An 18,914-nucleotide genomic window follows, 5' to 3' on the forward strand; every position below is an offset into this window, starting at 1 on the left:
GCCGCAGGCCTTGGACATTCCAACAGCACTCAGCACCATCGCACTCAGCACGCGCCACCCAAGAATGGTTACAAAATAAGGTTCCTCGCTTCATTTCCAGCACACTATGACCATCACAATCTCCGGATACCAATCCGTTGGACTATTGTGTATAGAGTATTTTGGAAAGCAAGGTCGGCACTAAAAATTACCAAAGTGTCGATCACCTCAAGCAAGCGCTTCGCCGGGGATAGGCCAAAATACCACAGAGCAATATTCGGGCAGTGTGTGACGGTTTCATTGGCCGTTTGAAGGCCATAATTCGTGCCAAAGCTTACCAATTCGAAATTTTTTGCTTTCATTCTGGAAGGACGTCTCTATAGACATCGTGAGGGACGTCTCTGTAGACGTCGTGAAGGAAGTCTCTACAGACGTCGCGAAGGACGTTTCTATGGACGTCGTGAAGGACGTCTCTATAGACGTCTGGAAAGAAGTCACTATAGACGTCTGGGAGGACGTCACTATAGACGACTGGAAGGACATGTCTATAGACGTCGTGAACGACGTCTCTCTATAAACGTCATGAAGGATGTCTCTCTGTAGACGTCGTGAAGGACGTCTTCAATAGACGTCGTCCTCTATAGATGTCTGGAAGGACATCTCTATAGACGTCGTGAAGGACATCTCTATAGACGTCGTGAAGGACGTCTCTATCGTGAAGGACGTCTCTCTGCAGACGTCGTGAAGGACGTGTCTCTGTAGACGTCGTGAAGAACGTCTCTCTGTAAACGTCGTGAAGGACGTCTCTCTGTAGACGTCGTGAAGGACGTCTTCAATAGACGTCGTCCTCTATAGATGTCTGGAAGGACATCTCTATAGACGTCGTGAAGGACGTCTCTATCGTGAAGGACGTCGCTATAGACGTCGTGAAGGACGTCTCTATCGTGAAAGACGTCGCTATAGACGTCTGGAAGGACAAGGAAGGTTTGGGTCATTTGGATAAATTTAAATTCTGTTTCTGCAAACTGCAAAAAAAAACTGAAAGCCATTTAAAATTGTTATTATCTAGGCCAAAAGGATAACTAAACCTCCCCCCAGGTCACCCTGACCAACCGACATAAAGCACATCATTAACATTTGTTAAATGGACTCAATGTGTCCTATATTTCACTTGAATTTTATTGTTAACAATTCTGTTCTCTACTTGGTTCTGTTTGTATTACGTTGTTGTTATTGCTCTTGCTGCTGCTGCCAATTGTTATTGTTGTTGAGTTTATAAATATGACCACCACAGACAACAATGGCCAAATGACAGAGAATTGTCACCGACAGCATTCGAGACATCAATAAGTGTGACCGATGTCATTCAAAAAGGACAATAACTATTTGTATTCCATGGCACGACTGAATGAATGAGATTTCGTAGGGAGGGGGTATGGATGGGATCGAAGGGAAGGGGAAGAGAGGACAGAATGAATAGAGAACAGCTATCATAAATGAATTGTACATTTTGCTGCCATTTCTAGCCAACACAATGCCATGAAATGTATCTGTGTCGGAAGTTATGTTTTGTGGCTAACAAACATATTGTTATGTTTGTAAATGTAAACGGGAGTACACACACACGTACGTATACATACATATACATACATCGAACATTGTTGGTGTTGTTCGTATTCCACATAAATGCCCATCAAAAATTTACATAATTTAATTTTGATTTTAAGTGCTGCTTTAATGTCTTAAATATTCTAAGGGCAAAACCTTTTTTGACTATTTTTTTTTTAATAAATTCCACAAAATACGCTGGAGACCCCATAAATTATATATATATATATATAAGAATATGAAATTCCAAAAAAAATCTAATTAACATTGTCCGTCAGTCTGTTGAATTCAAGGTAGAACACTCATAAATTTATGTGAAATTTGGCACAATCTTTATATGGTGTCCTGAATGATTGGCATTGGAAAAGGGATTTTTCATAGAAATAGTACATTTGCAGTCGATATAACGATCAGTGCTAGGGCATGTAAGAAAAAGGACAATATCTGTCCACTCCATCAAGTACCTCCCTCACAAAGGGTCGAAATATTAAATAATTATAACTCTTATAAAATGTGACTATCTTCAAATTAAACACATCACAATATTTTTATTAATCCAAGGTCTGGTGTTAAGATGGAATATATCGGACCACTCCTTCTGGTACCTCTCCCACAATGGGTCAACAGCTTGAATATTCATGAAGCTCATAAAATACGAAATTAACATCGGATTCCATTCATACTTGGCACATCTCAATATTTTCATCAACACAAGAACTGTTATAAAGATGGTAGAAATCGGACGATTTCTTCTGGCACCTCCCCCACAAAGGGTCAAAGTTTTGAATAACCAATGCTCAAAGAAAGTGAATCCAACTCTCTTCAAATTTCACACACACAAACATTTTTGCTAACACAAAATCTGCTGTGAATATGCTATACAGGGTTAGATAAAAAAATAACTGCAACAAAATTAAACGCCATAATTTTTATTTTTTTGAAATTTTATTGAATGAAAGCAAAAAAAATGTCGGAAATAGCATTAAATTTTAGAATAAGTTTAGATTTGATCGAATTGGTCACTGTTGTGAAGATGATATATATCTGCCAACCCCTCCTGGTACCTCAGCTTTCCATATCTAATTATATCTCTCAACCAGAGACTTGTGGTGAATATGGAATTTATGATTTCGTCTATCGAACCGTCCTCCAGACGTCTATAGAGACGTCCTTGCAGACGTCTATAGAGACGCCCTTCCAAAAGTCTAAAAAGGAGGTCCTTCACGACGTCTATGAAGACGTCCTTCACGAATTCTATGGAGAGGTCTTTCAGGGTCTATGGAAAAGTCCTTGGGGATATTTTCCTGAACATTTTAGGCACTCCCTCCCTCCAGTCGTCTGTAGATACTCCCTCATATTTTCATAAAAAATATCCCATTAAATTTTTAACAATTGTTGATAATAATTGTCGTGTTTCTCCATAAAAACCTCTTGCATATAAAATGGCCATTAAATTTAAACAAAGTTTTCAACATTTTTATGCCTGGATCATTGTTGCATTTAAATGCATTTGGCACGGAAACATATTTGAAAAAAAGGCAATTTAATGTTTTATGAGAGCCGAATAAAAGTGCAGCAATTCTATGACAATTCGTGGAAAAAGTAATTATCTGCCACCATGGGCAAAACTGATATCATGTTTTGTTGTTGTTATTGGATTTTTTGTCTATTGGTGATATGTATATGAGTAATTTGTTCTGTTCATTCAAATGTAAATTCGCCCAGCGTCAACATGTCCATCATCACTCAACGGACATTTTGGATTTGTTAATTCATTCATATTTAAATGAGACACTAGCCTGTAAATGGTGACTAAAATAATTCATGCATACAAATAACTCAAACACACACTCGCTAGCACACACACATAAACACTCACACACATGTTGGCACTATTTTTAATGGATTCTATGCAAATATCCGGTGTCCAAGATATGCCAGATTATTTGGTGTTATTTTTTTTTTTTTTTGTCGTTTGTTGTCGTTTTAAATATCAAATGACATGCAAAATGATTTTCCCTATGTAGTTTAATTGCCAAATAGCACACATACATATTATCGTATGTGTGTGTGTGTTACTCATGGACGTGCAAATTTGTCCACCCAAGGGAAAGAGAGAGAGAGAGAGAGATATACATATTTTCAATGATTTCATTATTAAAATAATAATTTTGTCATGTTTATGATTGTTTGTCTGTGTGTGTGTGTGTGTGTAGTTGTGTCCATTTATCAAATGTGATATGCACATGACATTTTGTAATCAACACGTCAACAGAAACTTTCTCTCTCTCTCGCTCTCACACACAAACACAAGCCGATGATATTATGTGATACACTGTCTCTGGTGACTACAGTAGTAAATGTCCATATATGCATGTAAACATGACAGGACATGATGAAAGACAAACCCTTTGACCAGTGACCTAAATAGGCTATAAGTGTTAAACATTCAATCTTTGTATGCTGAAAGGTAATATTTTTGACACAAAAGGGTGTTGTTTCAATAAAAAACCAGTAAAACAAAGTCCTAAAGTCGGGCGGGGCCGACTTTATGATACCCTATACCACTTTGCTAATTTAGTAGAGCTCCGCATAACAATTAAAAGTTCTTATGGGAGAATTTAATCATACACGCTATGATTATAATTATAATTTAAAGTTGAAAGGAAAATATATACCGAAGCATTTGTATCTTTTAAATTCGGACTTGTATTGTCCATTTGGTGCACAGTTAATTTGAAATCAGATAAAGATATATATATGGGAGCTATATCCAAATCTGAACCGATCTCCGTAAAACTTGGCAAAGATATTTCTGAGCTGTATTTAATATATTTCCCTGAATATCGTCTTAACGGAGTGCATATTACGGCTGTGGGTAACAAATATAACAAATCGGATGAACAATATATATGGGAGCTATAACTACATCTAAACCGATCTTCACCAAATTTGGCGTAATAGCTTCTAGACTCAATTCGGTCGTAAGTGCCAAATTCCATCCCATTTGGACAAATATTAGATGTTTGGTGCACAATAAAAGGTAAATCGGACGAAGTTATATATGGGAGCTATATCCAAATCTGAACCGATCTTGATAAAATTTTGGAAAAATATTTCTGAGCTTTATTTCATATATTTCCCTGAATATCGTTGTTACGGAGTGCATATTACGGCTGTGGATAACAAATATAACAAATCGGATGAACAGTATATATGGAAGCTATAGCTATATCTGAACCGATCTTCACCAAAATTTGACATACTAGCTTCTACTTTCAATTCGGTCGTAAATGCCAAATTCCATCCCATTTGGGCAAATATTAGACGTTTGGTGCACAATAAAAAGTAAATCTGACGAAGTTATATATGGGAGCTATATCCAAATCTGAACCGATCTCGATAAAATTTAGCAAAGATATTTCTGAGCTGTATTTGATATATTTTCCCAAATATTGTTGTTACAGAGTGCATATTACGGCTATGGGTAACAAATACAACGAATCGGATGAACAGTACACAGGGGAGCTATAGCTATATCTGAACCGAACTTCACCAAATTTGGCGTACTAGCTTCTGGACTCAATTCAGTCGTAAATGCCAAATTTCATCCCATTTGGGCAAATATAAGTCATTTGGTGCACAATAAAAGGTAAATCGGACGAAGTTATATTTGGGAGCTATATCCAAATCTGAACAGATCTCGATAAAATTTAGCAAAGGTATTTCTCAGCTGTATTTGATATATTTCCCCAAAATATTGTTGTTACAGAGTGCATATTACGGCTGCGAAGGACAAAAATAACAAATCGGATGAGCAATATATATATGGGAGCTATAGCTATATCTCAACCGATTTCGATCAAATTTGGCATACTTATTTTCAGGCCTAATTTGGTTGTATGTGCAAAATTCCATACTATTCGGGCTGATATTACACGTTTGGTGCACAATAAAAAGCAAATTGGACGAAGATATATATGGGAGCTATATCTAAATTTTTACCGATTATCTTCAATTTCAATAGGATTCGTCCTTGGGCCAAACAAATGTTTTTTTGGAAAATTTAATCTCAATCGGATAATAAGTGCGACTAGCATTTTGTTTACAAAAATACATGGACAGACGGACGGACGGACGGACATGCATAAATCAACTCAGAAAGTGATTCTATGAGATCCCCAAAAGTAACTACGGGTCTATCTCGTTTCCTTTTGCCTGTTACAAACAAATGCACAAAAACATAATACCTTTACTACTATGTGGTGTATGGTATAAAAGTCGAGGTCATCGAGACAGATACTATGCAAATTTTTAATACAATTTTTCATCAAAATCCTAAAACGATTTTTTGACTCATAGCACGTAATTTTTAGGATAGCTCTTTTAAAGATATTCGTATTCAAACTCGCGGGTACCAAAATAATTAAATTTAAAACAACAGTCCAGATTAGGTAAGAAAATATTTAAGTTGATGTCCTTAAATATTTTTATACCCTCAGCCATATGGCTACAGAGGGTATATATCATTTGATACGGTCAAAACGTGCCTAGTCGAAATAACGGTTTTAGACCCTAGGTCTCTTTGGACCAAATCCGTTTCAGAACATTTGGATTCGATCTACCGATGTCCGTCCGTCCGTCCGTCTGTCTGGCTGGCTGGCTGGTGCGCACGATAACTCTCGAAGGAAGTATCCGATTTGTTCCAAACTTGGTACATCGTAATATTTTTGTCAAACTTAGATCGAGTTCGGAGATGGGCGATATTGGTCCACTCCTTCGGGTACCTCCCACACAAAATGTCAAAATTTTCAAAGAAACGAATTTATTGCACAGAAAGAGAAAGGATAATCCGATTTTGCTCGAACTTTGCGAATCCTAATATTTTCATCAGTGCTATGTCAGGTGCGAAAATGGACAATATCGGTCCACCCCATCAAGTACCTCCCCCACAAAGGGTCAAAATTTTGAATAACTACAACTCTTATAAAATGTGATGTAAGAGCCGGATAGTCTTTAAATTTCAAACATCCCAATAATTTTATTAGCCCAAGGTCTGGTGTGAAAATGGAATGTATCGGTTCACTCCTTCGAGTACCTCCCCCACAAAATGTCGAAATTTTCAAAAAAAAAAAAAAAAATATATATTTTCTGCACATAAAGAGAAGCAATAATCCGATTTTCCTCGAACTTTGCAAATCCTAATATTTGCGTCAGTTCTAGGTCAAGTGCGAAAATGGACAATATTGGTCCACTCCATCAAGTACCTCCCCCACAAAAGGTCGAAATTTAAAAAAAAAAAAATATGTATGTAAAATATATTTTTTTCACAGAAAGAGAAACGATTATCCTATTTTGCTCTAACTTTGCAAATCCTAATATTTGTGTCAGTCCTAGGTCAGGTGGTAAAATGGACAGTATCGGTCCACTCCATCAAGGACCCCCCCCCACAAAGGGTCAACATTTTGAATAATTATAACTCTTATAAAATGTGATGTAAGAATCCGAACGTCTTCAAATTTCACACGTTCCAATATTTTTATAAACCCAAGACCTTGTGTTGACATGGAATGTATGGGTCTACTCCTTCTGGTACCTCCCCCACAAATTGTCGAAATTTTGAATATCCATGAAGCTCATAAAACGCCAAATTAACATCCGATTCCATTTAGACTTGGCACATCTCAATATTTCCATCAACACAAGATCTGTTATAAAGGTGGTATAGATCGAACCATTTCTTCTGGTACCTCCCCCATACATAGGGATCAAGATTTTGAAAAACAGAACACTCAAATAAAGGGAAATAAGCATCCAACTCTCTTCAAATTTCACACATACAAATATTTTTGCGAACACAAGATCTGTTGTGAGTTGATATATATCTGCGAACCCCTTCCGGTTCCTCACCCACAAAGGGTCACAATTTTCAATAATTTTATCTGTCATAACTTTCGAAACAATTTAGCAATTCTTTACTACTTGCTATGCTCAAATACTTCTCTCAATAAGAAGCCTGATATGATTATGAAATTTATCGGCATTTATGATTTCGCATAAAATTGGAAATAAATATCCCTTCTTGTAATTTTGCCCAATATTTCGCTCAATATTTTTTATTTGTATCAGATGAAGTATAAAAATGGAATATTTCGGTAGACTCTATCTGGTACATCACGCACATTTTAACATTTTCTAAAAATTATTACATATCTCATATAAAGTGAAGGAGTTAGTCGATATAATCCATACCAGGAACGTTGGAATATTTATATATACGATACGAAATGGACAATATTGGTCCATTCCTTCGGAACCTGCTCCATAGAGGGCCAAACGTTTGAATAATTGTAACACTAGTCAAAAATATTTTGATTATTTAATCGAACATAGGCTGAGGGTATATATCGGTCGGCAATACCGACTGATACTTTTTAACTTGTTTTACCTAATATTCTTCCAAAAAACTTTTTAGGCAATTTTCTAGGTAAATCCTAATCAAAATCATGGATTTGTATACCCTCAGCCATGTGGATAAAAGGGGTATATATTATTAGATATGACCAAAACGTGCCTCATCGAAATAAGGGGTTCAGACACTCGGTCACTTTGGACCACATCCGTTTCAGGATATTTGCAGTCGATTTAACAATGTCCGTCAGTCTATCTGTCTGTCTGGCTGATCCAAACTTGGAACATCGTAATATTATTATTAAACTTAGAGCGATTTCGGAGATAGTTACTATTGGTCCACTCCTTCCGATAACACCACCCCACCCACAAACAAAAGGGCGAAATTAAAAAAAATATACATCACAGAAAGCGTACTTTGCAAATCCTAATATTTGCCTCAGCGCTAGGTCAGGTGCAAAAAATGAGCGAACAATGACAGATCACAATATTTGTACTAACCCAAGGTCTGGTATAATGGTGAGATATATTGATTACACACAAACATTTTTGCTAACACAAGATCTATTGTGAAGATAATATATATCTGAGAACCACCTCAGGTAGCTCATACGCAAAGTGTCGAAATTAAAATTAAATACTTTTATCTGTCATAACTAGCGAAACAAATCAGCGATTGTTTACACAGCAAGGTTGGCACTAAAAAATACATCAAGCAAGCGCTTCGCCAGGAATGGGCCAAAATGGCGCAGAGCAACATTCGGGCAGCTTGTGACGGTTCCATTGGCCGTTTGAAGCCCATAATTCATGCCAAAGGTGACCAATTCGAACAAATCTAACCATATTCTAAAATTTGATGCTATTTCCGACATTTTTTGCTTTCATTCAATAACGTTTAAAAAAAGATGTAAAAATTATGATAATATTAATAATTTTTTTCAAGGATTTCCAGGACAAAAATATTTGACTTTAAGACAATTTATTTTAGGAACTCCAGAGCAAAATTAATTTTTATTTTAAAAAATTAGAAGAAATTATTTAAAAGAATATTTGCGGTTCTAGGTTCAATTCTAGAGCCTTTAATTCAAGCCTTGTGAGAATATATGCATGCATTACTCATTCATGGTACTTGAAACCAATTTAAAGGAAAAAAAATATACAAATATGTCCGCATTATATTCCGCTGAAAAAAAATCCTTTTGCATTAAGCACATCCGCCATAATACAACTCAAAATGTATCCATGCAGGTCCTTGAAATAATAATTTCATTCAAAGAACTATATCGCTGGGCTCCTTTGTACGGACGTTTTCTTTGTAATTACCGAAACACAGAGGAAACCAAATTTAATTGGAAAGCCGTTTTTTTTTCATGGAATTATTTATTATCTTTTGTGGTTTGCAGTACTTTTTGACCTTTCCGAGTGAATTGCACAACAAAAACGGTAATAAAGTTCATTAGTAGCTGCAGGTAATGGAGGGTGGTGGAGTTGAGAAGTAAATTTACTGCATTGCATACATTTTATATTTATTTCTGTAATTTTGTAAAAAAAGAGGACATGGGGTGGTATGATTGATATTGGTGTGACGTTAAGTATACGCCAATAAGTACAACTGTTCATGTATATGAAAGTTGTCTCGGTAGTGACTTTTGGCAATAAAATATCGGCGAATCAATGGATAATTTTGTATTTTTTCCTAAATATTAACACTCGGACATTGTATTTAATATTTGAATACAACAAAAATATTAAATTCATGAAATTTTAAAAATTTTTAGATATTTTTAAATATTTTCAAAATTTAAAATTGAATGGGTATTCTTTCCATGACCCCTTTATCATTTAAAAAAACTGCTATCGATTTATCACATGTTGCCTACAATTCAAAAACCAATCCCACATAAGACACTTGAAATACTTCCGCCCTTGGCCTCAAGTCAGAGAGTATTAAATCCCTCTCCCTCCACATACAAATACATACACACACAACCGAAACGTATTTACCTCTGTATGCTGTCCACTACCAATCAGTTCGGATTTATGGTCACTTTGTGAATTTCTGGTTAAAACCACCTGTCTACATTGATTTTTATCTCCAACAATTTTAAGGGGGGGACAGATGGGAGGCTGGTGGATGGTGGATGCTTGCCTTTTTGACCTTCGTCAAATTTGCTCAAATAAATAAATAATTTTTAATTTTCGTAGACATTTTCTGGAGGGCAAAACAACAACCGGTATTGAATGGAAATTTAAGAAAGGATTTTGTATTGCCTTCGATTGTCTGTCTGTTGCCGTTTTTATTCCCTGGACGGTTGATTGGATTGGTTGGGCTGACAGGTGGGATGCGTTGTTGGTTGGCTGGTTGTTTAAATTTTCTGCTTCTCGAGATTTAATTGAGAACATCCGTTTACAAGGCTTTTGGGCCAGAGCCTAAGAGAAAATTGCAAACTAATTGGAGGAAATATTTTATGGATTATTTCAATTTCCTTTACAAACGGTAATTGGAAATTAAGTGGCTTCAGGGGGTGAGGAGGCAAAACAAAACGGATTTTTAGAAAATAAAAGGAAAATTCCAAAAATGGGAGGGGGAAGGACATGAAATAATATTTCAAAGTCTCTTATGCCAATAAACGTGGATTTTTAAAGGATATTTTTCAAGGACCAACCCAACCAATAAATGGGGATTTTTAAAGAATATTTTTCAAGGACATTTCTAGCCAGAAACGTGGATTTTTAAAGAATATTTTTCAAGGACCTTCCTTTGCAGAAACGTGGATTTTTTAAAAAATATTTTTCAAGGACCTTCCTAGCCAGAAACTTGGATTTTTTAAAGAATATTTTTCAAAGACCTTCCTAGCCAGAAAAGTGGATTTTTTAAAGAATATTTTTCAAGGACCTTTCTAGCCAGAAACGTGGATTTTTTTAAAAAATATTTTTCAAGGACCTTTCTAGCCAGAAACGTGGATTTTTTAAAAAATATTTTTCAAGGACCTTTCTAGCCAGAAACGTGGATTTTTTAAAAAATATTTTTCAAGGACCTTTCTAGCCAGAAACGTGGATTTTTTAAAAAATATTTTTCAAGGACCTTTCTAGCCAGAAACGTGGATTTTTTAAAAAATATTTTTCAAGGACCTTTCTAGCCAGAAACGTGGATTTTTTAAAAAATATTTTTCAAGGACCTTTCTAGCCAGAAACGTGGATTTTTAAAAAATATTTTCAAGGACCTTTCTAGCCAGAAACGTGGATTTTTTAAAAAATATTTTTCAAGGACCTTTCTAGCCAGAAACGTGGATTTTTTAAAAAATATTTTTCAAGGACCTTTCTAGCCAGAAACGTGGATTTTTTAAAAAATATTTTTCAAGGACCTTTCTAGCCAGAAACGTGGATTTTTTAAAAAATATTTTTCAAGGACCTTTCTAGCCAGAAACGTGGATTTTTTAAAAAATATTTTTCAAGGACCTTTCTAGCCAGAAACGTGGATTTTTAAAAAAATATTTTTCAAGGACCTTTCTAGCCAGAAACGTGGATTTTTTAAAAAATATTTTTCAAGGACCTTTCTAGCCAGAAACGTGGATTTTTAAAAAAATATTTTTCAAGGACCTTTCTAGCCAGAAACGTGGATTTTTTAAAAAATATTTTTCAAGGACCTTTCTAGCCAGAAACGTGGATTTTTAAAAAATATTTTTCAAGGACCTTTCTAGCCAGAAACGTGGATTTATTAAAAAATATTTTTCAAGGACCTTTCTAGCCAGAAACGTGGATTTTTTAAAAAATATTTTTCAAGGACCTTTCTAGCCAGAAACGTGGATTTTTTAAAAAATATTTTTCAAGGACCTTTCTAGCCAGAAACGTGGATTTTTTAAAAAAATATTTTTCAAGGACCTTTCTAGCCAGAAACGTGGATTTTTTAAAAAATATTTTTCAAGGACCTTTCTAGCCAGAAACGTGGATTTTTTAAAAAATATTTTTCAAGGACCTTTCTAGCCAGAAACGTGGATTTTTTAAAAAATATTTTTCAAGGACCTTTCTAGCCAGAAACGTGGATTTTTAAAAAAATATTTTTCAAGGACCTTTCTAGCCAGAAACGTGGATTTTTCAAAGAATATTTTTCAAGGACCTTTCTAGCCAGAAACGTGGATTTTTTAAAAAATATTTTTCAAGGACCTTTCTAGCCAGAAACGTGGATTTTTTAAAAAATATTTTTCAAGAACCTTTCTAGCCAGAAACGTGGATTTTTTAAAAAATATTTTTCAAGAACCTTTCTAGCCAGAAACGTGGATTTTTTAAAAAATATTTTTCAAGGACCTTTCTAGCCAGAAACGTGGATTTTTTAAAAAATATTTTTCAAGGACCTTTCTAGCCAGAAACGTGGATTTTTTAAAAAATATTTTTCAAGGACAATCCCAAAAATAAATGGGGATTTTTTAAAGAATATTTTTCAAGGACCATCCCAGCAATAAATGTGGATTTTTTAAAAAATATTTTTCAAGGACCTTTCTAGTCAGCAACGTGGAATTTTTTAAAAATATTTTTCAAGGACCTTTCTAGTCAGAAAAAACGTGGATTTTTTAAAAAATATTTTTCAAGGACCTTTCTAGCCAGAAACGTGGATTTTTTAAAAAATATTTTTTAAGGACCTTTCTAGCCAGAAACGTGGATTTTTTAAAAAATATTTTTCAAGGACCTTTCTAGCCAGAAACGTGGATTTTTTAAAAAATATTTTTCAAGGACCTTTCTAGCCAGAAACGTGGATTTTTAAAAAATATTTTTCAAGGACCTTTCTTGCCAGAAACGTGGATTTTTTAAAAAATATTTTTCAAGGACCTTTCTAGCCAGAAACGTGGATTTTTTAAAAAATATTTTTCAAGGACCTTTCTAGCCAGAAACGTGGATTTTTTAAAAAATATTTTTCAAGGACCTTTCTAGCCAGAAACGTGGATTTTTTAAAAAATATTTTTCAAGGACCTTTCTAGCCAGAAACGTGGATTTTTTAAAAAATATTTTTCAAGGACCTTTCTAGCCAGAAACGTGGATTTTTTAAAAAATATTTTTCAAGAACCTTTCTAGCCAGAAACGTGGATTTTTTAAAAAATATTTTTCAAGGACCTTTCTAGCCAGAAACGTGGATTTTTTAAAAAATATTTTTCAAGGACCTTTCTAGCCAGAAACGTGGATTTTTAAAAAAAATATTTTTCAAGGACCTTTCTAGCCAGAAACGTGGATTTTTAAAAAAATATTTTTCAAGGACCTTTCTAGCCAGAAACGTGGATTTTTAAAAAAATATTTTTCAAGGACCTTTCTAACCAGAAATGTGGATTTTTTAAAAAAAATTTTTCAAGGACCTTTCTAGCCAGAAACGTGGATTTTTTAATGAATATTTTTCAAGGACAATCCCAAAAATAAATGGGGATTTTTTAAAGAATATTTTTCAAGGACCATCCCAGCAATAAATGTGGATTTTTTAAAAAATATTTTTCAAGGACTCTCAAAACAAAAAAAGGGGATTTTTAAAGTATATTTTTCAAGGACCCCCCATGACATAGACGTGGATTTTTTAAATAATATATTTCAAGGACCTTTCTAGTCAGAAACGTGGAATTTTTTAAAAATATTTTTCAAGGACCTTTCTAGTCAGAAAAAACGTGGATTTTTTAAAAAATATTTTCAAGGACCTTTCTAGCCAGAAACGTGGATTTTTTAAAAAATATTTTTCAAGGACCTTTCTAGCCAGAAACGTGGATTTTTAAAAAAATATTTTTCAAGGACCTTTCTAGCCAGAAACGTGGATTTTTTAACAAATATTTTTCAAGGACCTTTCTAGCCAGAAACGTGGATTTTTTAAAAAATATTTTTCAAGGACCTTTCTAGCCAGAAACGTGGATTTTTTAAAAAATATTTTTCAAGGACCTTTCTAGCCAGAAACGTGGATTTTTTAAAAAATATTTTTCAAGAACCTTTCTAGCCAGAAACGTGGATTTTTTAAAAAATATTTTTCAAGGACCTTTCTAGCCAGAAACGTGGATTTTTTAAAAAATATTTTTCAAGGACCTTTCTAGCCAGAAACGTGGATTTTTTAAAAAATATTTTTCAAGGACCTTTCTAGCCAGAAACGTGGATTTTTTAAAAAATATTTTTCAAGGACCTTTCTAGCCAGAAACGTGGATTTTTTAAAAAATATTTTTCAAGGACCTTTCTAGCCAGAAACGTGGATTTTTTAAAAAATATTTTTCAAGGACCTTTCTAGCCAGAAACGTGGATTTTTTAAAAAATATTTTTCAAGGACCTTTCTAGCCAGAAACGTGGATTTTTTAAAAATATTTTTCAAGGACCTTTCTAGCCAGAAACGTGGATTTTTTAAAAATATTTTTCAAGGACCTTTCTAGCCAGAAACGTGGATTTTTAAAAAAATATTTTTCAAGGACCTTTCTAGCCAGAAACGTGGATTTTTAAAAAAATATTTTTCAAGGACCATACCAACCAATAAACGTGGATTTTTTAAAGAATATTTTTCAAGGACCATCCTAACCAATAAACGTGGATTTTTTAAAGAATATTTTCAAGGACCATACCAACCAATAAACGTGGATTTTTTAAAGAATATTTTTCAAGGACCATCCCAACCAATAAGCGTGGATTTTTTAAAGAATATTTTCAATGACCATCCCAACCAATAAACGTGGATTTTTTAAAGAATATTTTTCAAGGACCTTTCTAGCCAGAAACGTGGATTTTTTAAAGAATATTTTTCAAGGACCTTTCTAGCCAGAAACGTGGATTTTTTAAAGAATATTTTTCAAGGATCTTTCTAGCCAGAAACGTGGATTTTTCAAAGAATATTTTTCAAGGACCTTTCTAGCCAGAAACGTGGATTTTTTAAAGAATATTTTTCAAGGACCTTTCGAGCCAGAAACGTGGATTTTTTAAAGAATATTTTTCAAGGACCTTTCTAGCCAGAAACGTGGATTTTTTAAAGAATATTTTTCAAGGACCTTTCTAGCCAGAAACGTGGATTTTTTGAAGAATATTTTTCAAGGACCTTTCTAGCCAGAAACGTGGATTTTTTAAAGAATATTTTTCAAGGACCTTTCTAGCCAGAAACGTGGATTTTTTAAAGAATATTTTTCAAGGACCTTTCTAGCCAGAAACGTGGATTTTTAAAGAATATTTTTCAAGGACCTTTCTAGCCAGAAACGTGGATTTTTTAAAGAATATTTTTCAAGGACCTTTCTAGCCAGAAACGTGGATTTTTTAAAGAATATTTTTCAAGGACCTTTCTAGCCAGAAACGTGGATTTTTTAAAAAATATTTTTCAAGGACCTTTCTAGCCAGAAACGTGGATTTTTTAAAAAATATTTTTCAAGGACCTTTCTAGCCAGAAACGTGGATTTTTTAAAAAATATTTTTCAAGGACCTTTCTAGCCAGAAACGTGGATTTTTAAAAAAATATTTTTCAAGGACCATACCAACCAATAAACGTGGATTTTTTAAAGAATATTTTTCAAGGACCATCCTAACCAATAAACGTGGATTTTTTAAAGAATATTTTTCAAGGACCATACCAACCAATAAACGTGGATTTTTTAAAGAATATTTTTCAAGGACCATCCCAACCAATAAGCGTGGATTTTTTAAAGAATATTTTTCAATGACCATCCCAACCAATAAACGTGGATTTTTTAAAGAATATTTTTCAAGGACCTTTCTAGCCAGAAACGTGGATTTTTTAAAGAATATTTTTCAAGGACCTTTCTAGCCAGAAACGTGGATTTTTTAAAGAATATTTTTCAAGGATCTTTCTAGCCAGAAACGTGGATTTTTCAAAGAATATTTTTCAAGGACCTTTCTAGCCAGAAACGTGGATTTTTTAAAGAATATTTTTCAAGGACCTTTCGAGCCAGAAACGTGGATTTTTTAAAGAATATTTTTCAAGGACCTTTCTAGCCAGAAACGTGGATTTTTTAAAGAATATTTTTCAAGGACCTTTCTAGCCAGAAACGTGGATTTTTTGAAGAATATTTTTCAAGGACCTTTCTAGCCAGAAACGTGGATTTTTTAAAGAATATTTTTCAAGGACCTTTCTAGCCAGAAACGTGGATTTTTTAAAGAATATTTTTCAAGGACCTTTCTAGCCAGAAACGTGGATTTTTAAAGAATATTTTTCAAGGACCTTTCTAGCCAGAAACGTGGATTTTTTAAAGAATATTTTTCAAGGACCTTTCTAGCCAGAAACGTGGATTTTTTAAAGAATATTTTTGAGGGACCATCCATGACATAGACATGGATTTTGTCGGCATTTAAATATGAACAACAACTAGACCTTCTCATACTACTTGCACTCCTTCTAGGATATCCAAAAAACAGAATTTTCTGTAAATAGCCTTAAAAATCCTCCCCCTCTTCCCCGTGCAGCAATAAAAACCAGCCATTGCTGTACCTCCCCAGGCTGGAAACCATTAAATGTTTATTATGTCTCAATTTATGGAAAAGGATTACCCATGAAAAAGAAGGACGTAAATATGGTATATTGTAATTACATTAAGATAAGCTCCATAAAAAATCTATGGAAATCTGAAGAATAACACATCATATATTGTTGTTATTATTATTTTTTTTTTTTTTTTTGTTTCTTTAGAAGAAAGTACAAAAAAGAGAAGAATTCCTGTAGCGGCATATGTATAAGGAAATATTTATTGTAATCTATGGATTTTTGGAACACAATGGCCGAAGGCATGTAGCATATGAATACTGCGGATGGTCATAGCTATACTACATTGTGAGGGTGAAATGCAAAATAGTACAAGTTACGAATTTCACACAGTACAATATTTACCATATACGGACTCAGATAATTTATTGTTCCATGCCTTCCAGTTTTTCTCAGCAAAACATAGAAAAATATCCTTCCAGAATAAAATGAAAAATCTAACTTTTTGGAAAATATTAGCAAGAATTTGCCTAGAGGCAAAACCCAGACAAAAATCTGTCCAATTAATTATTGGAAAATTTTCGATATTGAAAATATTGCCATAAAATGAATAAAATGGCTCCTGTTAGCTAAAAGCTGTCCTGTAAGTACTGTCTTCCTGTGGCACACCAATATAGAAATAAGGGTTTATTGACTGTTCCTCAAATTATCTTTTATGGAGAACGAAAATGTTAGTCTACATAAATTAAAAAAAAAAAAAAATAATAATCCGCAATTACTCTTAGCCTCTTTTGCTTTTCACCTCGTCTTGGCACATTCCTTGTCCAATGTGGCCGGCTGACTGGCTGGACATGCATACCCATATAAATAATGTAAATAAATCAAGAATTATTTGCTCAATGCCGTGTAATACAGATCACTTTATTTATTCGATATATTTTCAATATCCTCGAGAAAAACAAACGGAGGCTAATAAACAAAGGGGGGAAGATATGTGAACGCCATAAATATTGGACATGGACGGTAGTAATCGTTGAACTTAAATTTTCAAATGTTGAAGATGCATTTTGATGCATGTGGAGCACATACAGAGTAAGTTTTCTATGCGGTAGCCAACTCCAATGTTGCCGACGTCAAGGTATTTGGAAGAGAGCCTCTTATGTGAAGAAAATTTATAAACATATTTTATTTATACCTGTTGAAAGGCCTATTATTACACCCTCAGCCATATGGCTAGAAAAATAACGGTTTTAGACGCTAGGTTTCTTTAGACCAAATCCGTTTCAGGACATTTGGAGTCGATCTAGCAATGTCCGCCTGCCTGGCTGGTGCGCACTATAACTCTCAAAGTGAGTATTCGATTTGATATCGCATATCATAATGCCAATATTGGTCCTTTCATTCTGGCACCTCCCCCACAAACGGTCGAAATTTTCAAAAACAAAAATTTTTCTGCACAGAAAGAGAAATGATTATCCGATTTTGCTCCAACGCGCTCCCTCCCTGGTGCGCTCCACTCCATCAAGTACCTCCCTCACAAATGGCCAACATTTTGAATATACATGAAGCTCATGCCACGCGAAATTAACATCCGATTCCATTCAGACTTGGTCTATCTCAATATTTCCATCAACACAAGATCTGTTATAAAGGTGATAGGGATCGGACTTTTTCTTCTGGTTCCTTCCCCACAAAGGGTCATAGCATCCGGTTCTCTTCAAATTACATACATCACAATATTTGTATTAACCTAAGGCCTGGTGTGAAGACGGAATATATTGGTCCACTCCATCTGATACCTCCAGACCAGACCAGTACCAGACTTGGTACATCTCAATATTTCCATTTACACAATATGTGTTATAAAGATGGTAGGGATCGGACTTTCCCTTCTGGTACCTCCCCCACAAAGGGTCCTAGTTTTGAAAAACAAAACGATCATAAAATCCGAAAAAATCATCCGATTCTCTTCAAATTACACACATTACGCAAGGTCTGGTGTGAAGATATATACGAGGTGAGGTAAAAAAAAGTCAAACGACCTAATTTTTACATTATTTTTTAAATTTTATTGAAAAAAAGCAAAAAATTTCGGATATAGAATCAAGTTTAGATTTTTTCGAATAGGTCACCTTTGGCACGAATCATGGCCTTCAAACAGCCAATGAAACCGTCACGCTGCCCGAATGTTGCTCTGCGGTAATTTGGCCCATTCCCGGCGAAGCGCTTGCTTGAGGTGATCGAAACTTTGGTATTTTTTTAGTGCTAACCTGGCTTTCTAATATACTCCAGACACAACATTCCAACGGATTGGTATCCGGAGATTTTGGTGGCCATTGTGCGCTGGAAATGAAGCGAGGAACCTCATTTTGTAACCATCCTTGGGTGGCGCGTGCTGAGAAAACCACAAGTGGCTATCGTTAGAGCACTCCAGCTTTTAAAAGTGAATAAATCTTTTGTGTCTCAGCAGAAATGGTTCGAAAAGTAAAGA

This window comes from Musca domestica, unplaced genomic scaffold, assembly GCF_030504385.1.
Source record: "Musca domestica strain aabys unplaced genomic scaffold, Musca_domestica.polishedcontigs.V.1.1 1, whole genome shotgun sequence".
Taxonomy (NCBI): domain Eukaryota; kingdom Metazoa; phylum Arthropoda; class Insecta; order Diptera; family Muscidae; genus Musca; species Musca domestica.